Here is a 23,266-nt window from a genome sequence, read left to right as displayed (position 1 = left end):
TGTATGTATGTATGTATGTTCCAGCATCACGTCCAAACGGCTAAAGATATTAACATGAAACTTGGCACACATGTTACTTATATATCAGCAACAAACATAGGATAGGTGGTTTAACCCTTACCCACCCCCATGTGCCATGGTCGGGGTTTTTCTTTAAAGTCCCATTCAACTCTATGGGAAATACATGTTACTTCATGTTCCAGCATCACGTCCAAACGGCTAAAGATATTAACATGAAACTTGGCACACATGTTACTTATATGTCAGAAACAAACATAGGATAGGTGGTTTAACCCTTACCCACCCCCATTTGCCATGGTCGGGGTTTTCCTTTAAAGTCCCATTCAACTCTATGGGAAATACATGTTACTTCATAACTTCCAAACGGCTGTAGATATTTCGATAACACTTGGTCACATGTTACTTATATGTCCACTTAAACTATAGGATAGTTAATTTATCCCTTAACTACCCCCATTTGTGAGGGTCGGGGTTTTTGTTTAAAGTCCCATGCAAATCAATGGGAAATGTATGTTCCCACATAACTTCTGTACGCCTGGAGATATTTCAATAATACCTGGTACACATATTACTTATATGCCAAATAAAAATATATGACAGTTAAATTAACCCTTACCTACACCCTTATATAAAAGATGGGTATATTTATATTACTATGATTTTCCTCCCCAAAAGGTTAACATAGGAAGACCGGGCAACGCTGGGTATTTAGCTAGTAATAGAAAAAATAGACAGTTTCAAGACAAAATATTAGTACATAAATAGATACATAGTATTAAAACATTTTATAGAGATATAGAACCAGATGGATGGACCACAGATAGTGATTTTTGTTGTAAATTTCGTACCATGGGGGGGGGGGGGGGGGGGGGGGGGGGGGGGGGGGGGGGGGGGGGGGTGTAAAGTTAGCATGTGAAATATTGCATGTTTCCCGTACTTGCTTTAATATAAGACAAAAATGTTGTATTTTTTTAATCAGTGCCTACAAAGTCTATTTTTCTTTTTCCACAAATCCCATATAATTCAGGATGTGGCACTATAATTACTAAGGATGTTGATTGCCATCCAAGGGCAAAGCAATCACTCTCTAACATTTCATGAAGGAAGTGTAAATAGTTTAAAAAAACACACACACATACCGTAGAAAAAAGTCCTCTATTAATAAAAAAAAATAAAAAAAATCCAGCAGGGGTAATCCACTCGGTCCCGGCTTCCTGCTCCAACGTTGTCTGTATCCAGCGACGGGTGAGTTCCACGAATTGCTCGACTAGTTTCGCGGGACGTATCCGCTTCCTCGGGAGCTTAGGAACTAGAGTATAAAAAGTATATGTATCAAAACAATGGCATAAAATAATATAGAGAACCTGAGACCAGACTTGAAATTAGTCTGGTGTATAGATTCATATAGAGTCTACTCACCACTTGAATGGTGTTTGTTGTATGGAATGCTGCAGCTCAATCAACACTACCCAGAAAAGGAGCACCCTCCTGACCAGACCCGGCCGGGTCAGACAGGACTGAACACCGTTCGTCACCAGAGACAAAAAAGGGCCGTAATGGCTCGTTCCACAAACTAGGGGGTACCACAGGTAACTGAAAAAAGTAATAGTAATAATGTAGGTTTTGGCTTAATAACCAGAATAGGTTTAATTAAGGAGAGAAGAAAAACCTTTAGTTTACATGTGCATTATTTGGTAAGTTGATAAAAAAAGGAAAAATAAAAGGAAACGTTTTCTTTTTTTATCAACTTACCAAATAATGGACATGTAAACTAAAGGTTTTTCTTCTCTCCTTAATTAAACCTATTCTGGTTATTAAGCCAAAACCTACATTATTATTTGTTCTACTATTAAAACATTTTGTATTTTTTTAATCAGTGCCTACAAAGTCCATTTTTCTTTTTCCACAAATCCCATATTCCTTCATGAAATGGTAGGGGTACAATGTACCCCATTACCAATTCACATAGGGGGGGCAGGATCTGGGGGTCCCCTTTGTTAAAGGGGTCTTCTAGATTCTGATAAGCCCCCCACCCGCAGACCCCCACAACCACCGTGCAAGGGTTGTGGGGATGAGGCCCTTGCCCCCATCAACATGGGGACATCCTCCCCATGTTGAGGGCATGTGGCCTGGTACGGTTCAGGAGAGGGGGGGGCGCACTCTGTTCCCCCCTCTTTTCTGCGGCCGGCCAGGTTAACGTGCTCGGATAAGGGGTCGGGATAAGGGGTCTGGGATTTTTGGGGTAACTCCACGCCATTTTTTTTAAATTTGGGGTGGAGTTCCCCTTAAAATCCACACCAGACCTGAAGGGTCTGGAATGGATATTTGGGGGGAACCCCACGTCATTTTATTTTTAAATTGACGGCAGGGTTCCCCTTAATATCCATTCCAGACCTGAAGGGCCTGGTAATTGAATTTGGGGGGACCCCCACGCTATTTGTTTTTTTTTATGAATGAATTCGCTCTGAATTGCCAGAGCCGACAATTCATTTTAGCCGCAAGTCAGTTTTAAATGTCTTTTTTTCTTTCAGAAATGACACTTTGTGCAGAGACAGTTCTAAGTACGGGAAACATGCAATATTTCACATGCTAACTTTACACCCCCCCCCCCCCCCCCCATGGTACGAAATTTAAAGGAATATTTCACTTTTAGCATTATTAAATTCACTGCTCCCGAAAAAACTGCAGTTTTTAAAACTTTTTTTTGCATTGATACATGTCCCCTGGGACAGGACCCAGGTCCCCAAACAATTTTTAGGACAATAACTTGCATATTAGCCTTTAAAATTAGCACTTTAGATTTCAAACGTTCGAGTTCCATAGACTTTAATAGGGTTCTAAAGTTCACACGAACATTTGGTGTGTTCACAAGTTCTGGTGCAAACCGAACAGGGGGGTGTTCGGCTCATCCCTACAGTGTAGTATATAGAATATAGTGCAGAGTATATAGTGCAGTCAGTGTAGTATATATAATACAGTGGAGAGTATATAGTGCAGTCAGTGTAATATATATAATACAGTGGAGAGTATATAGTGCAGTCAGTGTAGTATATATAATACAGTTGAAAGTATAGAGTGCAGTCGGTGTAGTATATATACTACAGTGGATAGTATATAGTGCAGTCAGTGTAATATATATAATACTGTGAAGAATATATATATATACAGTAAAAGCTTGGTTTGAGAGTAACTTGGTTTGAGAGCGTTTTGCAAGACAAGCAACATTTCTTTTAAAGCGATGTCTTGATATACAAGTAGCGTCATGTCACAACTGAGTATACAAGACAAAAGAGGCGCCTCTAAGTGTAGCAATATGGTTACATTTAATGAAGGTACAACATTTAGCAACATATTTCTACACTTAGAGGTGCCTCTCTTCTCTTTTATACTCTGTAGCTCCTGCTGGATTTTGCTTCTAATCTCCTTGTGGAGGCTTCCATTTGTGGATGGATATTTTATGGTTACACAACCTGGTCACATTGCTATATTCTTTTTTTATGGACTATAAACGTAAGGACCTATGAATAAATGGTTGTGGAACAAATCATTTAAGTTTCCATTATTTCTTATGGGGAAATTTGCTTTAATATAAGACTGCTTTGGATTACAAGCATGTTTCTGGAAAGAATTATGCTTGCAATCCAAGGTTTTACTGTAATATATATATATATATATATATATATATATATATATATATATATAGTGAATATAGCGAAAGAATATATAGTAGAGAATACCCTTGCCCTCAACATGGGGAGGGTGCTTTAGAGTGCCCCCAAAGCACCTAGTCCCCATGTTGATGGGGACAAGGGCCTCTTCCTGACAACCCTGGGTCTGTGGGTGGGGGGCTTATCGGAATCTGGAAGCTCCCTTTAACAAGGGGACCCTCAGATCCTGCCCCCCATGTGAATAGATATTGGGTACCCCTACCTATTCACCAAAAAAAAAATGTCAAAAAGTGTCCCACGATGTACATCCATCTTCAATCACGTCACCCGACGGACCTGAAAAATATAAAAAGACTGCAACTGCAACTGCAACTGTCTCTTTGCTTTGACAACTGTGATATGGGCAAAGGCAGAGCCACCCGGTGATGTAACCGAGTGGACCCGCCCCCTTTTTGACATCATGTGACATCTGGTAAAAAGCCTTGAGCCTTTACCACCAGTTTAAATCTCTGCTTTAAGCCTCTACCACTGTTAATGACAATCTGGCTATGCCCATATTTTGCCACAGAGGGCTACATGCACTGCTTATCTTGATTCTGTATTTTGTTCCAGGATGCTCCAGGTCTTTCATGATCATTCCAATGCTCACATGATTGATGCTTTAACTGTAAAGCCAAGTAGATTGCCTTTATTGTTTATACAGTTTATTGATTGAAATGGGGTGTGATTTTGTGGACGTGGGGGGGGGGGAGTGTCTCTGGATTTTAGTTTGAAAATCTGGTCACTTCAATTTAGAAAGGATTATAATGCAGATTGTCTGATTTTCTCTTTCAGCAGCTATTTTGTGACCTAATCCTTAGGCTTTCAGTCATATGCCCAGCACTGGAGAGAGCAGCAATGTCTCCAGGAAAAGTAAGTAAATCAGTGGACAATTCTTCAAGGAGAACCCCTAAGGTGAGCATATGGAACAGTAAGGTAACGGCAGGCCCAAATCTAAACCAGCAGCTCCTTCGGGGGTAGTGCTACATATGTCTCTGTACTTCCTGCTTACCAGATATTGTGTTCTCTCCAGCTAATATCTCGCTCTTGTCTTCCCTGCTGCTGTCCATATTTTTTCTTCCACTCATTACCGACCTTTGGCTTGTTTCTCGACTATGTTTCTGCCTGATTCCAACCTGCAAGTGCAGTTATCCCAACACAGAGACACTATGACAAAATTCAACAGAAAACTGTTGTAGGTTTACTTTATTGCAGAAAAGATATTGAATTTATTTTCTGAAATAAAGAGCCTTTAACCACTACACTACCAGCCGCTGTCAATTGACGGCGGCACGATAGTCCTATTGTTCTGACAGGTAGTCATATGACGTCCTCGTCTTTCACAGCCACTAGGGGTTACTGGGAACATGATGCCGCGATGGCCACCGGGCACCCGCGTTTGCCCAGTAACTGAGCAGGGACGTGTTTACACACAGAGCTCCACATCCTGTCAGGGAGAGGAGACCGAAGCTGTGTCCCTTGTATATAGGGACACAGATCGGTCACCTCCCCCAGTCAGTCCCTCTCCACACACAGTAAGAATCACTCCCAGGTTACACATTTAACCCCTTCCTCGCCCCCTAGAGTTAACCCCTTCACTGCCAGTCACATTTATACAGTAATCAGTGCATATTTATAGCACTGTTCACTGTATAAATGTGAATGGTCCCAAAAATGTGTCAAAAGTGTCCGATGCGTCCGCCATAATTCCGCAGTCCCAATAAAAATCGCAGATCGCTGCCATTACTAGTAAAAAAAAAAAAAAAGTCACTATACGCTTATTGCGATTTTTTTTAACAAAAATAGATAAAATAATACGTATCGGCCTAAACTGAGAAAAAAAATTTTTTTTTTTTTTTAAATGTGATATTTATTATAGCAAAAAGTAAAAAATATTGTGTTTTTTTCAAAATAGTTTATAGCGTAAAAACTAAAAACCACAGAGGTGATCAAATATCACCAAAAGAAAGTTCTATTTGTGGGAAAAAAAGGACACCAATTTTGTTTGGGAGCCACGTCGCATGACCGCGCAATTGTCAGTTAAAGAGACGCAGTGCCGAAAGCTGAAATTTCACCTGGGCAGGAAGGGGGTATATGTGCCCAGAAAGCAAGTGGTTAACAGAGATGCATTTGAGCACTGACACAGACACTGCCTTATTCTTCCTTAGAATAGATGATTTACTTCTATTCTATCTAAGGTACCACAAGTGTTTGCTCTCAGTCCTATCTTTGCTTCTTCAATGGTAAAGAAGTACTAATCAAAAGTACTATACATGTATCGCATAGTTCATTAGTAAAGTATTACGACAGATCCCAACAGTTAAACATATTAAAAGCCAGTAGCCATCTCTTTGCTCATCTTTCTTCAAAAGTAATCTGCCAAAGGGCAGCCATGATATATCACTATATTTCAGTGGACAATTCATAAAAAAACATATTCACTAAAAGGTCTCCAGCAGAAGTCTATTTGTAGTTAAAATTGGTGTTTTCCCTTAGTGGCAGCTTTTATAAACTATTAAACTATAAAAAAAATCTCTCTCTTCCTATATATTTTGTTAGAAAAAATATATATTTGATTCAACGTGCAGAGCATGTTTTTGTTGATTAAGGTTATGCTAACTTAATGTAACTTTATTAACAAGTTTAGACAGAAGCAGAGGAACAAAAGAACAAAGTATTCCCTATCAACAGATACCGTATATTGCCATCTGCTGTTACTATCAGGAGCAGATGGACTGTCAGAGTGAAAATGGATTCCCTCAGTGTCTCCTGGAATGTGTCCACTGCCTAGAAAGAAAAGAGACTTACAGAATAGAGGAAAATCTGCCATCTGCTCTATTCTGATGTAGGCCATCTATGCTGTCATTGCTATATTTGACCTGGGAATCCCTATCATGTCACTGGGCAGACAGTTTTAAGGGTTAGCACTGATGCATCTGCACTTCAAAGTTAGAGTGGATTGTGCGGTTGACTACTACTGTAACATATTTGCTGATTTAGCAAGATGCATTATGTATTCCCAGTTTAAAATTTGAAGTAAACTATATTTTGAAAATAACTTTTACTATAAAAAGGTAAAAATAAATAAAAGTAAAAATGGGGGGGGTTAATTCTGCGCTAATCTAAATAGATTGATAAAACACACCGTGAAGTATAAGCAGCAAGTGCCCTTTGAAAACGACTTTTCAGTCGAAACTGGTCAGGGCGGTGCTACGCAGAGATGTCACCACGATCCCATGTGACCCCGGAAGCACGGGCGTTCGTTTTATAGCTATGCCGGCTGTTTTTTAATATTTTTTCGTTGCTGTGTATTATGATTGTCTTGGAGCTTATGGAATAAACTCCCCTGCTTTTTAAATGGTAATACACATGTTGCCTCCTTTTTTCTGGTAACCTTCCCCCCCATGAGATATGGACTGATCGAACCTTACTGGATTAGAAGATACCACCCTTGGTTCAGGCCCAGTGGAGGAGTCTGTGAGGGAGCTGCCAGCTGGAGGTCCAGGCTTACTTACAACCTTTGCAGAGGTTTGTATCTGCAAACGCGCATTTGACCTTGATCCTGAGGTCCAACTTGTCCCGTAAGGGTCCCCCCTTATTATTTATGCTAAGCACAGGAGAAGACAGCACGTTGGTGGTGGCGTTCAGCGACTTCATCTATACCCTCACACCTATATCCCCCACTGTGTGGAATTTGGATTCAGTCCAATTCTGAATGACTTTTCTCACTTCTTCTTCTTTTTTAAACTTTTTGAACTGAGTTTGTTTTTCATATATTTGTGGCTATTGGACTTCCTTTGGGTGTCCTAATTTTGGACTCTCACTTATTCAACTGTTTGATGTCACCTGCTTAAATCACTATTGAGTATATGGTTTGTCTACAGTGTGCTCTTACAATAGGGGGCACCTTATGAATTTTTCCTATAAAATGTATGATACACCTATTTATTTTTCAGTAATGAATTTAATTTTATTTTATTGTTAGCGCAACTTATTCTTTTCCCTAAAAATAAATAAAAAGCCAGCATGCTAAAACTGCAGGTTTGAATAAAAGTATAGGTCAGGCCCTTAAAACCACTATTCTTCTCAGCTTCTCTTTTAGTGTCATTGCACCTCTTGCTGATGTCATCACGTACAACGTAGGACCAGTGGCCATTACTGGTCCTGCATTGTACGTGATGATGTCAAGGAGTCACCTACATTCCAGAGCAGAAGTGAAGACAACCGAGGATCTGGCTTCTGTTGGACTGTGGATTAGGGTAAGTATTACCTTCAATTAGATCCACCCTGGGCAAACCAAGCATTATATTCTGACCATGCTACAGAGGGGTGGGGGGCAGATTTTATTTTTGAGAAAGGCCAGAGTTTCGTTTAGCTATTTCTGGATTTATTGTGCTCACTGACACAAGTGTTCTGAATTTACCTGATGACTGCTTATTTTAATTCAGTGACTAAAAAGTACTGAAGTCTAAGGATAACCACAAAAGCCAAGCATAATATCATTTTCAGAATGAGAACAGCAACAACAACCTATGTGCATCTATGTTTTACCTATGTGTTTCTCTCATAACACAGCAATGTCAGCCTATCTAAGCCATTCAATTGTTATAACATACACATATCAACTGTTAATCTACAAGAAAAAAAAATTATGTAAAGGATACTTGTTTGATCCACACACTAAACGTTGCTATATGGCTGCATATTATATCATTAGAATTTAACCACACTGGGCTTTTTTTTACAGCTGCTGTTTTTGGCTTTAGGCATTTTTTTCCTGAAGCCTCCCTTGCAAGTTATTCTATGTGTCCATGCACACATAGCCTGTTATCAGCATTTTTTGACAGGGGCATTTTCTGGCTGGAAAAAAAACAAGAAAACAAAGACTAGTGGGTTTTTAGAGGAGTTTTTCAGCTGTAAAAACGTTCTAACTCTGAAAAACAGCATTTTTCAGCTATAAGCTTTGGGGTATAGTTTTGCTAAAAAAAACTATGAAAACGCAAAAAAACACTACGGAAACAAATGCTGCAAAACTCATTCTATAGCTGCAGCTTTCGACAGCTAATGCCACTGGTGTTTTTTTTATAATGTCCAGTGTGCATGAAACCTAAGAGGCTAATGTTCTGAAAATTCTGGGCTACTACCTTCTCTTTGGACCTGTGAACATCAACACACTGATGACCTCACATGAGTTCCTACCTAAGTACCGCTTAACAGTTTTCCTATTTTCCTATGTCTGATTGTTGGGTCGTGACGCTTGGGGAAGGCTCCAGCATTTCTTGGCAGTGATGGAGTTTCCTTGCTTCCTCCCACTTCCATTCAAACATTTCTGTTGGTCGCTGACACAGCCCATCATATTAATGAGCCAAACAGAATGTGTGGAGGTGGAAAGGACCTGGCAATCTACGACACTATTCAGAATTTGGAGCCTTGCCTGGCATTCACTGGTGTTGATACACTGAAAGCTTCTCAAGCTGCTTGCATCTTATACATCCTAGCAGGCTTAAAGTTTACATATATGACATTCACTTTATCTTGAAGGCAGTCCCACTTCAAGTCTGATTTCAAAATTCAGCTTAAGTGCGGCAACACATAAAGAAAAGTGAAAGTAATCCAAGCACAAATTAACAATTTGTTTCATGAGTTGTGAAATAAAGTGAATCTATAGGGTGTTCTATAGGTTTGGCTCAGCCTCTTTAAATTGAGATTGGAAATAACAGTGTCACAGCAACAAGTTTTGGGCAACCATCCCACCACAGACATGTGTGTCTACACCAGTGTTTCTCAACTCCAGTCCTCAAGGCGCCCAAACAGGTCATGTTTTCAGAATTTCCCTCAGATGAAACGGCTGTGTTAATTACTAAGACAGTGAAACTGATCGAATCACCTGTGCAAAATAATGGAAAACCTGAAAACATGACCTGTTGGGGCGCCTTGAGGACTGAAGTTGAGAAACACTGGTCTACACTACTGTTTATATGTACATGCATGGCTTTTTTTCAGGGGTAACTTGGGGGAACTCAGTTCCACCACCTCTGGCTCAGACCCTTTGGTGCCTGCTCACCACAATCACTTGCAAACACAGAAGTCTGGTTTATGTGTTTACAAGTGCCAGCTCTGCACTCTGTGTGTAACTCCCCCTGAACTCTGCATAATAACTCTAATATTTTGGTTGTGGGTGGATACTGACAGTTTAAACACTCACCATCTTGTTAGTTTCAGTTAGCTATGTTGAAACAAAAAAGATGGACTTCAATCAAAAGACAGAGCAATAAATAAATAGTTAAAAAAACTCATACAAGAGGACTCCAGAAATGAGATGCCTATATTGGTGCTCATAGACCTGCCAGCATTAGTCTTTATGATGTTGTTTCAGTCTACCTGCTGAATTTTTTTTTTTTTGAGAATACAGCAGGAGGAGGTTGGTGGAAAGGAAGCTGAAGGATCAGCACAGAGACTTGCTGCTTAGTTTTTTTTTAAAAGGTTTAAACAATCAGTAGGTGACTTAGTTAACCCAATCCACCATTTATAGGTGATATAACAAATGTAGGTGGAAATGCCAGCTAAATGGTGGAGCTAGAGTCAAGTTAATCAGTCCCTAGTTCCTAATATGCCTTGGATACTCTAACAGCTACATCCTCCTGCCATATATTATCACTGTTTCTGTCTACCTGCATGCTTCAGGTGTTTCTACCTACCTTTGCATGTTCTGTAGACCCAGACAGTACTCAATTTTAGAATAGGGGTGAAAAAGTGTTTGGCAATCCTCATAATGCCTCAACTACTTGCCGACCAGCCGCCGCAGTTCTACGGCGGCAGGTCGGCTCCCCTGCGCGAGAGCCCGTACTATAACGTCGGCTTTCTAAGCGGCCACTCGTCCCTGACTCCCGTGCGCGTGCCCGTCAGGCAAGATCACCGCCGGGCACCCGCGATTGCTCCTTACAGAGCGGGGACCGGGAGCTGTGTGTATAAACACACAGCTCCCGGTCCTGTCGGGAGAAATGCCTGACCGTCTGTTCATACAATGTATGAACAGCGATCAGTAATTTCCCCTAGTGAGTCCATCCCCCCTACAGTTAGAACACACCCAGGGAACATACCTAACCCCTTCCCCGCCCCCCTAGTGTTAACCCCTTCCCTGCCAGTGGCATTTTTATTTTAATCCAATGCATTCTTATAGCATTGATCGCTAAAAAAATGCCAATGGTCCCAAAAATGTAGCAAAAATGTCCGATGTGTCCGCCATAATGTTGCAGTACCGAAAAAAAATCGCTGATCGCCGCCATTACTAGTAAAAAAAAAATATTAATAAAAATGCCATAAAACTACCCCCTATTTTGTAAACACTATAACTTTTGCGCAAACCAATCAATAAACGTTTATTGCGATTTTTTTTACGAAAAATATGTAGAAGAATACGTATCGGCCTAAACTGAGGATTTTTTTTTTTATATATTTTTGGGGGATATTTATTATAGCAAAAATTAAAAAATATTCATTTTTTTCTAAATTGTCGCTCTATTTTTGTTTATAGCGTAAAAACTAAAAGCCGCAAAGGTGATCAAATCCCACCAAAAGAAAGCTCTATTTGTGGGGAAAAAAGGACGCCAATTTTGTTTGGAAAACACGTCGCACGACCGTGCAATTGTCAGTTAAAGCAACGCAGTGCCGAATCGCAAAAAGTGCTCTGGTCTTTGACCAGCAATATGGTCCGGGGGTTAAGTGGTTAACTGTGCTACTGACTTTGAGACATGCAGAATGCATCTAATCTTCCATTTACATGTATGGCCATTTAAACTAGAAATGAATTGGTAAAAGTTTACTTGGGGGTATGTATTTTGTTATTGTGTGTTTTTGTGTAGTTATATTTATTTTTTATATGTACATTACATGTTTTAACCACTTGACCCCTTTCTTTTGGTGGTATTTAATCACCACTGGGTTTCTTAGTTGTGTCCTATATTAACAAAAACATACCAACATTTTTTTAAAACAAAAAATATGTTTTTCTTAGTTTCTGTCAAGTGGAGCTGAATTGATCATCAGTGTTCCTGTGAACTAAAGAGGACGGATCCACCTTTCCTGCACTCCTGTGACCTATGGAATCTGCATTATTTGCCTGTATGATCTCCTAACAGAGATCCATCTTTCATGGTAAGGGGCCAACTTGCCCGAATATTACCTTGTGTCTCTGCATGCAGATGTACATGTATTTCCAGGAAGATTCAATTATATCACCTGTGAAGCCAGCTATTTTTCATCTGTTTAGTGGACTTTTATGTCTCCAGCTATCAGTACTTGAGATTGCCATAATTTCTTGATTGATATTAGCAATACTATTGCAGAATTTATTTTCTATTTTTATTTTTAGTTTCATCAAACTTTTGTTCACTTTCGTTTTTTGTTAAATCACTGATTGTGTTAAATGGGAATCTGTGGGATTTATCCCCATTAACCCTCTCATCATTAGTCTTTCTTTTTCACATTTGCTAAATTGCAAACCATTTTAGAGAAGCGCAAGTTCACTATTGCTTTACAACAAGTTTTTTGAAGCTATGATTTTTTTGTCACAGTTTTCTGGGAAAATTAGGAAAAAATTTTTTTTACATACTATCACCAGTGCAGTTCAGCGCCATCATATGACTGGTGTGGCGATGATAAGGGATACTGACTGGTGACAGTATGTAAAAAAATAAAAATAAGTGTAAATAATTTTTTATTCAATTTTTTAACCTTGTTTAACATAGTGACTAGGGATTATTTTTTTTACACTATGATTGCTTGTTACAGTGATAATCACTGCAACAGCAATGGTTTGGACTGTCATGAATGGCTTTCATGACTGATTGTTTACTATTGTGATAGTTTACAAGGAGAGAAGTTTATCACTCCCCTTGACAAGGATGGAAGAGGTCCCAGTGGCCTTTACAACACATATAAAGTTAAGGCATTGTCACTTACCTAGTGGCATCTCTGACCAAGTGTTTTCCCTCTCTTTAGAATGTAAGCTCTACAAGCAGGGCCCTCCTGTACCTTCTGTATTGAACTGTACTGTAATTGTGCTGTCCCCCTCTACATTTTAAAGCGCTGTGTAAACCGTTTGGTGCTAAATAAATTGTGTATAATAATAATAATGATTGGCTGGCTATCACATGGTACAGGGCGCTGGTGCCATGCGATCACTGGTGACCAATCACATATCACACACAGTAGTAAACTATGATGTCATTAAAGTGGTTGTAAACCCACTTTTGTAATTTATACCTACGGGTAAGCCTACATTAAGGCTTACCTGTAGGTGTTAGCAATATCTCCTAAACCTGCACGGTTTAGGAGATATTCGCCAATGACAGGCACCGCTGTCTATGGCGCATGCACCGTAGACGACGGCGCGCAGGCGGACTAACAATAGCCGTGCCGTGTATGACGGCTCCCGTGCACATGCGCAGGAGTTACGTCATTGCCACTCCGGCCAAGTACAGGCTGGAGCGGCGATTACAGGAAGAAGATGGCGGCATCGGCGGAGGGAACAGGGAAGAAATTTGGGGGCTCCGTTCTCACGTAAGTCTATCATAATGAGCTAGTATGCTGTGCATACTAGCTCATTATGACTTTATCTTGCAGGGTATTTAAAAAAAAATATGAAGGAGCAAGGGTTTACTTCCTCTTTAATAGAATCCATTAATGACTATTGTTTACTAGGTTTCATGTGATCGCACAGTGACCCCATACCGAGCACCACAATCCACTGTGTCAGGTAGACACAGCGGGCGCGGATTGCACTGCAACGTGCTCTTGGGGGTGCGTGCAGTGCGCATAGGCAAAGCAACATACTGATACGTCACTGAGCCTGCGGGAGCGGACAAATAGTTAATGTAGGCAGCTGGACGAGATTTTTGTATTACATTTTATGTTTTTTACTATAGAATGGTAATACATTTCTTGAATCCGTATCTATCTATCTATCTATCTATCTATCTATCTATCTATCTATCTATCTATCTATCTATCTATCTATCTATCTAAATATCTGGTAATTATTTTACCTAGCAGCCTATCTAAATGCAATAATGAATTCCAGTTTGGGCAGTAGTTTAGTAGGGGCCAAACAATTGTCTAGCCCAGGGGTACTTTTGTGACTCTGTCTGCCACTAGGAGGACCATTCCTTTAATTGTAGGATAATACAGAAAATCAGGGGATTTATAACTGCTGGCTAGTAACAAGGGAAACGAGCGCTGGAGATTATGGCATGTTATTATTCCTTACCAGCTAAATGACTTTAACCTACATTTTAGTATCACTTATCTGGCCCCCTTGTCTCCAGGCAATTCTGCTCCTCTTGTAAATCATCATGATGTTTTTATCCTTTGTTTTCCAGATCTGTAGCAGCGATGTTCTTATAATCAATAATCCCCTTAGCCAGCTAATTCTGCAGCTTGTTTCTATGCTCTGTCTTCCTCTCCTCCCCAATCAGACAGCAGCAGTGTTTACATCCACAGTACATTGTATCCTTGATCTCGGTGTCAGGCCTTGTTCTACAATCCAAGTTCCCAGCAACATTGTTCCACTGTGCAATAACACGTCTTCTAGGCATCTGTATACTCAATAATCTCTAAGCTGCAGTAATTATTTTCATCTGCTGTGTTGTTGTTGTCAGTCTATGCAGTTCAGCAGGAATTAAGATGAGCTGACAGATATACTCGTGTTCCTCCAATAGAGAAGCATGCCGTTCAGCTTATTTTAAGTGGATAACTTTTGTATCTGGGCAAAACAATATTGAATGAATTCTTTGTGGACCTGTTACTGGGGAGACTATAACCTGCTAAAATGTTAGCAAGGGAACGAGGAATTGTTTTCAGATGCTGCTTACTGAAATTTGACTTTTGGTAAAACAACTGATACAGCATATATACAGTAGATATGGAAGCACTTTTGCAATGTAAGCTCAAACTAGAACTAAACTGCTGAACTAAAACATTGCTGGTAGGAAGTGGTGTTTGGCAGCTGAGGCATGCAAGGCCTCTCTTGCCAAAATAACTTTTCCTCTTTCCCCTAGCAAAGTTTTATTCTTGCTTTACATTGTGTATTGAAGTATACACTCCTGTCTCATTCCTGGCATAGGTCAGATAGTGAGAATGAAGCCAGGAACAATTTAACTCTTGTGCATGCTGTGCATACTTGGTCATTATGGCAAGAGCCCACCCTAACCCAGTGGACTTTAGTTACCCTTTACGATTGTTAAAATGTACCTCTTAGCAATCATTTAAAAATAAAAATAAAATACTATAGCGCTTTAAAATTAGTAATAATCATTCTGTACTTGTGTGACAATTCAAAGCACACTATATCTTTTTTCAAGCATATCCAGAACTAGTCAGATCTAAAGTTCTGCCATACAGGGAAATGCAAAACGAAAAATGAAAAAAACTGGTTTGGTGATTAAATTCACGTATAAATAACAGCGCCACTAACGTGAGATATAATCACATAGACAAGTACATAAAAACAAATGTGTTGTGTTTAAATATAAAACGAATACCTGAAAAATGAAAATCAGTCCATGTGTCTTCAAAACTGCACCAATGAAATGCCTTCACAGTATTAATATGTGCATACATTCTTATTCCCTCAGCTCCTCCACCATGTGAATAAACCACCACCATAAGTTTGGATGTACTCTTACCAGAGAGTGTTGATGACCACCTATTACGAGTAGTCAAAAGGGCTCAAAAATCTCATATGCTCCATTCACGGTTTTCTTCAGCATACAAAGAGCCGGATCATCCAACTGTCACATGGAAAATGATACTCCTCTGATCTCAGATCGTGGTATCCAGTGGAATGTATCAGCAAAAAGAAAAACGCCACATATTTTAAATCCTTAAAATTTGGTTTATTCAAGTAATGCACTGGCATGCCATTACATTGAAAGTAAAAACTTCATCAGCTAAAACAACGGGCTAATTTCAAACACAAAAACAGGAAACAATGCCTTAACCCGACCAGTTTTATCGCAATAGAACTTCTTCAACGGCTTTCCTCTGCAGCAGCATATACTCACTTTCTTTCATTGTTCAGCCACTGGAAATAAAAAGAAAGCCCAGTGTAACCTATGAGATGCTGGAGGCATAGCTTATACAGAGTTATGAATGTGCCCTATGACAGAACTATTTGACTATTTGAACCATTGCTATTGCATGGCTGAGTTTCTCCACTGCCAGAAAAACTGAGCATTTCGTTTGGCTATCAGCACTGGGGAATAGAGAAAATTAAGTATACACTATATTACCAAAAGTATTGGAATGCCTGCCTCATCCAAGTCTTTGTCAACCTTGCTTTGTGCACTGGTCCAAATCATTTGGTAGAGGGGGGGTTATGGTGTGGGGTTTGATTTTCAGGGGTTGGGCTTGTCCCTTTAGTTCCAGTGAAGGGAACACTTAAGGCATCCGCATACCAAGATATTTTGGACAATTTCATGCTCCCAACTTTGTGGGAACAGTTTGGGGGTGGCCCCTTCCTGTTCCAACATAACTAAGCCCCAGTGCACAAGCAAGGTTCATAAAGACATGAGTTTGGGGTGGAGGAACTTGACTGGCCTGCACAGAGTCCAGACCTCAACCCGATAGAACACCTGTGGAATGAATTAGCCCATTATAGGCAATGTACATGTTCTTTTTAGGCTACAAGAGTGATTTGTGATCCTAGAGCTCAGTGCGCCTGTCAGTATTTCCACATTTATCTGGAAGCAGTAAAATGAAGACTCTTACTCGAGTATCAAAGCCAATTTATGAAATGTTGGCAGCCTTGTGTCAAGATTGGCATGGACTGGGACTGAGACTGATTCATTCTTGGCAAAATATAAAAAGATATTGGTTCACTGTGTTCATGTTCAGATCTTTACTTAAAAATTATGTAATAGCTGAATTTCTAGGCAAAGAAAAATAGTTTTGGGGTTTTTCAAAATTAACCTTAGTGTTCCTAAAGCCAAGAAAACAAATGCAGCATTAAGTTTGTTTACCAGTCCTTAGAAGAGGTGGCTGCAATACTTTTCTTCTTTTATTGCACTTCATGTCCTATAGGGTGCACATGATACAGGGTACAGGGCACATGGTAAAGGGACAGGGACCATTCACTCAATGTACAGTATCTATGGAGGAGCAGTGTAGTCACCTTTAGGGCAGGGACATTATTCAAATTACAGAGCACTTCTTCTTCCACTCTTCTCCATACCGTAGGGAAAGGTGTTCTCTAAACCCAACAATTTTCCAGATTCCCTTTTTTGAGATAGGACTGCAGAGTGCAAAGTATATAGGGCAGCATGGGATTTCTGCCAGGATCAACAGATGTTTTTTGCATAGCATATCTGAGAATTTAATTGTTATGCTTTACATATACTTTTAGTGTTGTTGTTAAGCCCAGAACCTAATAACCTTTTTTTTTTAAACTGAGCTCAGTCATTTGTACAGCTGAGCATTTCCTAGCGATTTATATCAGACGGCGACAGTAGAAAAGATGATAGTTGGTTGCTGGTCGAGTGCTATAGGTTACTACAATTAAAATAGTGCAATGTCTTTTTTTTTATTATTCTAGGTACTTATACAGCTCCATACATTTTCACAGTGCTATACATTTATATTGTACATTGACATCAGTCCCTGCCCTCAAGGATCTTACTTAATAAATAAGCGCAACATCCAAAGAAATTGCTGTTTTGTGCATTGTTCTAATTGCTGTACTGCTGAGATGCATGCAATAGACTGCTGCATGTCAAGTAATGATAAAATGTATGATAAAGTATACAGTTGTGTAAAAAAGTAATTGCCCCCTAAACCTAATAACTGGTTGTGCCACCCTTGGTGGAAACAACCACAATCAAGCGTTTGCAATAACTTGCAATTAGTCTTGCACATTGCTGTGGAGCAATTTTGGCCCACTTTTCTTTGCATAATTGTTTTAATTCAGCCACAGTGGAGGCTTTTCCAGCATGAACGGCCTATGTATGGTCATGATAGAGTATCTCAATTATATTTAGGTCCAGGCTTTTACTAGGCCATTTCAAAACCTACATTTTGTTTTATTTGAACTATTTGGAGGTGGACTTGCCATTGTGTTTCGGATCATTGTCCTGCTGCATAAACCAAGTGCACTTGAGCTTGAGGTCATGAACTGATGGCCAGACATTCTCCTTCAGGATTTTCTGGTAGAGCTCAGAATTCATGGCTCTATCAATTATGGTAAGTTTTCCAGATCCTGAAGCTCTAAAGCAGCCCCAGACCATCACGCTACCACCATCATGTCTGACTGTTGGTATGATGTTCTTGTTCAAGATGTAACCGGATGCACACATCTCATCAGTTCACAGAATATTTGCCTAAAAGTCTTGGGAATAATCAAGATGTTTTTTGGTAAATGTGAGATGAGCCTTTGTGTTCTTTTTGGTCAGCAGTGGCTTTGGCCTTGGAACTCTCCCATAGATGCCCAGTCTCTTTCTTATTGTTGAATCATGAACACTGATCTTACCTGAGGCAAGTGAGGCCTGCAGTTCTTTAGATGTTGTTCTGGGTTCTTTTATGACCTCCTGGATGAGTCGTAGTTATGCTCTTGGAGTAATTTTTGCAGGCCACTGTTCCAAGTAATCGCCATTTGTGGATAATGACTCACCCCGTGGTTCACAGGAGTTCCAAAGCCTTAGAAATGGCTTTGAACCTCTTCCTAGACCGAGACATGTATATTACTTTTCTAATCTGTTCTTGATTTTTTTTAGATTATGGCATGATGTGTGGCTTTTTGTGATTTGTTAGCGTGCTTCACTTTGTCAGACAGTTTCTATTTATGTGATTTCTGGATTCAAAAGGTCTGTCAGTAATCAGGCCTGGGTGTGGCAAGTTAATTTTAACTCAGCTTTCCAAAAAATTGTAGTTAATCACAGTTCATTCATGATTCAAGGGGGCAAAAACTTTTTCACATAGGGCCAGGCGGGTTTGAACAGCTTTTTTCTCTTAATAAATTAAATAACAATTAAAAAACTGCATCTTGGATTTATTTGGGTTATCTTTGTGTAATATTAAAATTTGTTTGGTGATCTGAATCATTTAAGAACTTCACACAGGTATAATTGGAGGGCTTGGGGTTGTAACCATATGATGTTTTTGTTCCCAGGATTGTCTTCTCATTTAAAAGGATTAATGATTATATCAATTCATCTAGTCTTCTATTATATAATCAAATAGGGAAAATAAATAATAAGGTTAACCTGTGCCAATTTACATAATTTGGTCATACTATAGAGTCTCAAATCAGTGAATATATCCTGACATAGCCAAGTGATGTCACCTGTAAATATTGGCAGTGATAATGTAGAACCACTCCAAAACCCTTGCTATTTCTGATAATGTATATTTAAGGCCATAACTTTTCTCATTATTTAGGGTTGAATGAGAAAGAGATTAAACCTCTTTCAGTTAATGTATTGATGCCTGTGTGTTCGCTTATGATATTCACCCACTCTGTGTGTCCTGGTGACTTTTGTCATTGGGACACAAAGTAAAAAGGAAATCTAACATTTTACAGCCATCACAGGAAGTAGAGGTGAAGCAAGATTTTCCAATAAGGTCACCAATTGTGATTTCTCATCAGTTTAAAAGTGTCTTCTCGCTTCCTGTTCTGTGTCTGGGAAATATCTGTAATCTGAGACTCAGACAAGAGAAAATCCTCACTTGAGTTTTAACTAATCACTACTTTAATAAAGTTTTGGCTTAGGATACACTTTAAAGTGGAATTTGTTTTTCTCTGAAAAGAAATAATAATAATTGCTGACAAGTAGTATATGTTTGACAGAAGAGACCCCGTTGGTCTCCCTTGCCATTCCTGCTCCCCCCTGCCTGTCAGCATTGATGTACACGTACTCACTTATGACACCGATCTGCGTTATGATGATGGGAGTCCTGTGCACATGTGTGGAAATGACATCATCGTAGCCTGGCCAGTTGAGCGTCTAAAGAGTCCAAACCCAGAAGGGAGACCAGGAGACGATGGAAGCACCTGTGGCAGCTAATGTGCTAATATGCTGTACATTAAGGGCTTTTTTTCAGCAAGAATGTGGGGGAACTCAGTTCCGGCACCATCAGAACTGAATGTATGTAATGACAAGGGGTGCTGGGGTGTGCTGAAGGGTCTATTGATGCTGGCTTCTGGGAAATCTATTGCTGCTGGAGGGGATCTATTTTTGAGGAGGAAGGGGGGTCTATTCTTGCTGGGGAGGTCTTTTGTTGCTGGTGGGAAATCTGTTGTTGCTGGGGGTGGGTCTTATGTTGCAGGGGGTCAATAATTGCTGGGAGGGAACTACTTTTAAGGGAGGGATCTTTGTTGCTGGCTGCTGGAGGGTCTATTGATACTGGCTAATTGGAGTCCATTGTTGTTAGGAAGAATCTATTGTCTCTGGGTTGTCAATTGCTGCTACATCTATTTTACTACATTTCTTGTTATCAATAACAAATTCCATACAAAATACTTAGCATCACAAAATTATACTTGGCTCTGTTTCTTTAAAAGGGGTGGTACTGGGAGGTGTATAGGGGTGGAATCAAGGGGTGACTCGGAAGGGAAGAGTTTCTGTACCTATTCTCTGAGAAAAAAAAACCCTGTGTACATTACATCATAAAGCTCCCAGGGGCCCTTTTTTATTTTTTAAAGAACATGTTTAATTATGCTTTAAACATGATCTTTGTTTTATTCTTTTAGGCTTAAAGCACATGGCTGCAAGAGGACCATGCAAGTGCTCATAGCAGTAGCAGACAAGCTGCGCCAAGATTCATGCGTCCATATGCATGTGCGTATTTACTTAAGTAATGGCGTATAGCTACACACAGCCATTGCTTGCTATGGGTGGCTTTATGCAGCACCTGTAAGTTTCAGGTGGGAGAATATGTCTGAATTTACAGCTGTACGCTTTGTGCACACACTGAAAAAAAGATGAACAACATATCGTTTAAAATAAGCAACACTCTTTCTGGAAGAAAAAAAACATTTTATTTATCTTTTTCCCAAAGAAATAAAAGCAATATAAATATTATTGTATAAAACTTGCGTGTAAGACATTGACATGAGTCTATTTACGGGTATAAGAAGGGTGAAAGCATATTCATAATAGTAAAGTACAGTTCAGTTAGACACAATGAAAAGACAGGTGCATAAATTGGATGAACATTTATATCACAAACACAGAAAGATACGGAAGGAGTAATTAAAATACTGCAACCCACAAGTCAGGTACAGGGATGAAAGGATCACATTAGAACTATATTGTACATACCAGCTAATCTAGAATGAAGGTTGTAATAAAAGGTAAATCATAACATCAAAAGGAATTAAAAAAAAATGTCACCTACTGCTTGTTTATTGGTATGACTGTATTGTATTACAAGCTGTGTATATGGTTACTATGTCGTCACCTATATGGAAGGTGGAAAGTTGCTTCTAGTGCCCCAAGCTGAGGTCACATGACAGACATTGGCATAGAAGGTTATTGTATTTAATGCTTTCATATAACATTACTGTAAGCAGTGCAATAGCATTGTCAGGCAGCAAGCTGAAAGACATAAGGCTTTACTGCTCAAGGCATCAGAACATTTTCTGCCCAAAAAAGAAAGGTTGTGTAAGCAATAGAGTGCATAAAAATTATAGTTAGACATTTTTTGAAAGCTTTTTTTTTTTTGCATCAGTGTACAAAGAGAGAACCTGGTCTGTAGGCAATATGATAGAAAATACAAAGTGGTCATTAAAACAATCTAAAGGTTTGTCACTGACTCTTAGCAGCTACCATACGTTACATGTAAAAATAAATAAAAAATACATAAAAATAAAAATAGAAAAATGGAATTGGGTAGATTTGCTATATATTTGTGCAGCCAGTGTTAAAATATCCACACTTGTGAATTAAAACTTTAATCAGCATTTTCTCTGTACATAAACTATACTGCGGGCTGACTGGCCTTCCATTTTCTCAACGTTTATATTTTTATTAACTATCAGTTTGGGATACATCGTTAAAGGAAAACTCATTTCAAATGTGACATATAACATTTCTAAAACAAGCCATGTTGTAAGGAAGTTTTGTTCAAAATGACCTTTCCATTTAAACCTGCATGCTGCTATTATTTTCTTAACTGCCAGGAAATTAAAATGTATCCGCCTTGCAACCATAGCAACAGTACACAGTCCATAGACAGGATAAACCACAACTCTCATTTCCCTGCTCCTCTACTGGCTTGCTGCTTTCCCAAAGGACTGCACAGAACTTGATATCTACAATGATTACTCTGAAATGTCTTTAGGTTTACTGCACTGGGATTTCCTTGTGGTGCAACATTTGCAAGATAAGAGATTCTACAGAGATTCCCAGGAAGAGGAGGGGTATTTCTTATTACAGCATTTCAACTAAATGTGTGACTATGGTAGCAGATCCTTCCACTTATCAGTCACATTTAGATGTAGACCTACATAACAATTTGCTAAAACAATTGCAGTGCATATAAAATGACTTAAAGGGGATTATGTTTGCTCTCAGTAAAACTGGAGGTTCACATTATATTTCAGGACTACAGCAGAGAATCGTAAAATTGCATATTATCAAATAGCAAGTAAAATTACAAATCCAAGGTGCATATGTATGCTGTTTTCAGTAAGATAATTAGTAAAATAATTTTTATATGGTTATTGGTAGCCCTGTTTTTTTAAAAAAATATCTGATTCATCAAGCTACAGGAGCACTTAAGGAGCTCTAAGGCTAAGTTTAAACAAGCTTTAACGTTTCATGAGCGTTTTAGGAGTGTTTTTGAAGCTCTATGAACACCTGTCAAAATTGTTTGCATTGCAGCGCCCAGTGTTGTTCACACGGTTGCATTAGTATTGTGTCAGAATTGACAAAACATATGTCGTTTGCCAAGCTTTGCCGCTTCCCAAACGCTTCCATTGATGTCAATGTAAACATGCTGCAAACGCACTGCAAATTCGTCACAAACACCCCTATGGCATTTATGGCATGTTTGTAGATGCGTTTATAAAGCATTACTGACCAAGATGATAATACCAAAATCCGTACATTAAAAAAACAACACAGAGGGGCCATCTAGCAAGCTTTTTTTTAACGCAATGCAAACACATCAAAACACACCAAAAACGCGGTTAACACATCTTATCACATTTTCTCACAATTTTTTTTGCATGTCTAAATGAGCCCTAAAACCTGCTAAATGCATGCTAAAGTTTACTGTTAGCACTGCTTAGCATGCCATAAGTACCACTAATGCTTGATTAACCAGGGTCATAACACTTTAGAAACAATACAATGTATGCTGTTCTGGCCTGTATTAAAGAGGTCCACCTTGTATCATTCTTTATAAAGAATCTTAAGACTCCATGCTGGTATCCAGCATGGAGTCTTAAGATTCTTTATAAAGAATTGTATACATGCAAAACAAAAAAATATTGTAGAACAGCAAAGTGGGCTCACATGCTGATATTTTTATTGTTTAACTCC

General features: G+C 39.2%; 1 non-coding gene across 1 annotated transcript; it reads left to right on the top strand.

Moving 5' to 3' along the window:
* Positions 1-12,586: 12,586 nt before the first annotated feature.
* Positions 12,587-12,717, top strand: LOC120934208. The gene has a single exon (XR_005748353.1). It is a non-coding gene; the product is annotated as a U6atac minor spliceosomal RNA (small nuclear RNA).
* Positions 12,718-23,266: the final 10,549 nt, after the last annotated feature.

The sequence above is a fragment of the Rana temporaria genome, chromosome 3 (assembly GCF_905171775.1).
Source record: "Rana temporaria chromosome 3, aRanTem1.1, whole genome shotgun sequence".
Classification (NCBI taxonomy): Eukaryota; Metazoa; Chordata; class Amphibia; order Anura; family Ranidae; genus Rana; species Rana temporaria.
This window is presented reverse-complemented; position numbering and strand designations above follow the sequence as displayed.